The sequence below is a fragment of the Pleurodeles waltl genome, unplaced genomic scaffold (genome assembly GCF_031143425.1).
Source record: "Pleurodeles waltl isolate 20211129_DDA unplaced genomic scaffold, aPleWal1.hap1.20221129 scaffold_345, whole genome shotgun sequence".
NCBI classification, from domain to species: domain Eukaryota; kingdom Metazoa; phylum Chordata; class Amphibia; order Caudata; family Salamandridae; genus Pleurodeles; species Pleurodeles waltl.
The window spans coordinates 97,906-101,466 of record NW_027150051.1 but is presented as its reverse complement, the minus strand read 5'-3'; the positions used below and the strand labels follow the sequence as shown (position 1 = coordinate 101,466).

The following is a 3,561-nucleotide window of genomic DNA, read 5'->3' as shown; positions in this document are numbered from 1 at the left end:
TTAGAGCTGGCGCAGGGGGAAGCACAGGGGTGCGCTGTATTCTACTAAATACGGCGCTTCCCTGCATTTTGAAAATGACGGCGCGTGGGGCTTGCAAATTTGGCACAGCGTCGCGCTTAGTCATTTTCTTGTAAATCTGGGCCAAAATGTCTAAAGGATAGAGGCTTTTTATGTCATGTTCGATGAAGACCATGCAAATGACTCTAGTCGTACTGCAGAAGAGAGCACCATGTGCAGTTTCTTGCTTTGGGATGTAGTCTCCCACTCTCTGTCACCAACCCTCCGAGCAGGGTCGGAGCCGTTGCATTTCTGTGCCCAGGCTCGTTGGTCTAGGGGTATGATTCTCGCTTAGGGTGCGAGAGGTCCCAGGTTCAAATCCCGGACAAGCCCATTTTAGCGGAAAACAATCAAATCCTGCTCAAAATACACAACCCCTCAACATTTCTCATTCCACTCGAAGCATTGTTGCGCAAAACATATTTTTTGCCTCAGGCGAAAAATGGATTACAATGCCTTGGCTTCCTTCCTGCTTGCTCTCAGTGCGCCCTGTGTGATGATTTCACAGGCTCTCCTTCCTGGCATTTAGGCATCAGATATTTGTCTGTCTATGCCCGCAGCTGTGGGATTTTTCAGGACGTCTGAGTGTATGCATACTGGCTGACACCGCTGCAATTTTCACACTTACCCCTCGCATTCCGAGCAACTGCTGATAAAGTATAGAGGAAATCGTGCAAACATATGAGGGGAACTGTTCTCCTTCAGTCAAACCAGCAAGCTTGTTTCTGTAGTGTAGTGGTTATCACGTTTGCCTCACACGCGAAAGGTCCCCGGTTCGAGACCGGGCAGAAACACTTGGCAGCAGCAGCTTTTGTGTTTGCTCCCTAAAACCTCAGTCTCTCTCAATGCAGACTTAGACAGAAATGACCTTTAAAAACTTGTGACCTGTGTAAAACGTGCTTTACTATTGCAGGACGCTAAAAAGTTATCTGCATCCCTCGGTGGTCGTGCATGTGCATTGTTTCTTGTTCTGTTTTTTTTTTTTTTTCTTGGCCATGTTATATTGTGGGGCCTTTAAAGCTGTGACTTTGATAGGAACATTGCAAGCGGCAAAATCAACAAGTGCAGACTGAAGAGTCCGACCTGCACACTGTTTTGGCTGTCAGGATGGCCGAGTGGTCTAAGGCGCCAGACTCAAGAGAGCTTGATCTTCAGTGAAGCTGAGCCTTCTGGTCTCTTCATGGAGGCGTGGGTTCAAATCCCACTTCTGACAGGTGTATTTTCTTCCCTTAAATCTTGCTCTGCTTGCAGAGCCAGCTCCTCACACCACTATCTTTGGAAGCTGCTGTGGCATGTGAGGAGAAATCCACCAACCCATCGGCTGGGCCCTCAATCAAAATTCTGTGTATTACTGGAAGGGACGTCTCAGGCACACCTTCTGTTAGAGCTGCACTTTATGACAGTAACTACCATGCTGGTTTCTACTTAAGCAGTTGATTCTATCGTTTGAAGTGAGGCTCTCCTGCCACCTTTTGGGCAAAGAAGACACTGCCCCTGCAACAACACAGGCAGACAAGCTCAAACTAGGTTTCTTGGTTAGGTGGGCGGAGCATATTGGCAATGGTGCCTCCTCGTGACTTGCAATTTACATGAAGAAGACAGAGAGGCAGCTGGGAGTAGGCAGTACCCATGAACCCCTGAACACTGTCTTGCGACTAGCACACAATTCTGAAATGAGGCGGGGGAAAGGAGGTGATTTCCCCATCAAGGGCCATTCCGGGAAATCAGCCACCCTGCGTCTCCCAGGTGAGTGTTTCAGGCCTATGAGCCACTAATATAAATCTCGCCTGATCGAGCGCTGATCGAGCAAGTGTGCTTGAATCCAAGAGGCATGCTCCTCTGGCTCAAGAGCTAGCAGGCCCTTCAGTGCTTCTGGTTGGGAAGTCTAAGGTGCAAGGGTCCATGACTTGCAGCGGGTTACAACTACCAGAAAGGGTCTGCTTTTCACATCAGTGCCCTAGTTCAGCTCATTGGCACAGGGCATTTTGACTACCTCTTGCCTTGCTAGAGACAAACAAAAAATCCTTGACAGAAAACATCAATTGCTATGGCACGCTTAGAGAGAGAGAGCCTCCAAATGGCCCTGCTTTTCGGAAAGACGCTTCAGAAGATGTTTCAAATGACTATGCAGCGGCAGTCTAGTTGGTATAGGGATATGATTCTCGCTTCGGGTGTGAGAGGACCTCGGTTCAAATCCCAGACAAACCCCTACCTTTATAGGTTCAGTCTGTGTTTTAAACAGGAGTATTTCTGCTTTTCACTCTTGTAAGATGTCATGTTGCAATGCAATACATGCTTTATACTGGCGTCGAGACGGTTCAGCATCATGAAGGTATGCGAGATTTCTTTGCAACTGCTTTTCTGTGCTGGAGCAGCAGTGCTCGTAGGAACATTAAATGCACAGTGCTTCTCCATGGTAATTTCGGGTCCAGTTCTGAAATCACCTCTTGGAATGAAAGTGATCCCAGTTCCTTTCTTCCAAGGGAAGAGATCGTGTTCCGGAAGGCTCAGCTTTGAGCGTCATGAACATTGGCCCTCATCCTTGCATCCCAGTCCAATGCATAGCCACATAAAGCAAGCAGGTGTGTCTGTTTCCATAGTGTGGTGGTTCCAGTACAATGCATAGCCACATGAAGCAAGCTGGCAAGTGTGTCTGTTTGTCTAGTGTAGTGGTTATGATGCGCACCTCACATGCGAAAGGTCCCTGGTTCGAGACGCTGGGCTTTTTCACAGTATTTGCATTTCCTGCCTCACCTGACAGGCAAGCTGAGATAAAAGAGACTGTGTCTATCCCTCACCATCGTGAGGTACTACGCTCCTGGGGCATCTGTCACAGCTCACCAAGAGGAGTTGCGCCAGCTTACGGCAGTCAGTTGCTCACTGTTTGACCTTTGCAATGAAGCCTGAGCCTACAGCATTCAAGCCAGCCAAGGAAGGAAGGTACGAGAGCGAAAATAGCTTTCCTGCCCTCACCAAGAACACACACCTTGAGCAAATAAAGTGCCAGACTTACAAGGCCCTATCGCCACCGGAGCATCACTTTTAGTGACGCCCCGGTGGCACTATGCACTGCGCGGTATTTACAAGATGGCGTTCAGCCACTTTTTGTGGCTTAACACCACCTTGTAAATACGGCCCCTTAGCACGCAGCGCGTTCCCTGGAAGGGGCGTGCAATGGGTGTTGTTGGGAGTGTGCCACAGCAACACCATAGCATTTTGATACTGCTCCAGATTTAGGAGTTGGCGTAAATCTGCGTCAGCACCAAAATCCAACGCCATCCCAGGGGTGTCGTTAGAGTGGCGCACTGAGGAGAAATGTTTTCATTTCTCCTTGTTTTTGCTCTTTCTATGTGTGATGCATTCTGCAGCACACATAGAAGTAAGAGCAAATCACCATTGAAGATTTTTTTTTTGGGCAGGAAGGTGTCCCTTCCTGCACAAAAACAATTTCCCCCTCAACGCAGTCATCCTTGTACCATGGTGCAAGAACGGCTGCGTTGGCGC

At 48.6% G+C, this 3,561-nt stretch overlaps 1 non-coding gene across 1 annotated transcript; it reads left to right on the top strand.

Moving 5' to 3' along the window:
• Positions 1-778: 778 nt before the first annotated feature.
• On the top strand, positions 779-851 carry TRNAV-CAC (transfer RNA valine (anticodon CAC)). Its single transcript has one exon. It is a non-coding gene; the product is annotated as a tRNA-Val (tRNA).
• The last annotated feature ends 2,710 nt before the right edge of the window (positions 852-3,561 follow it).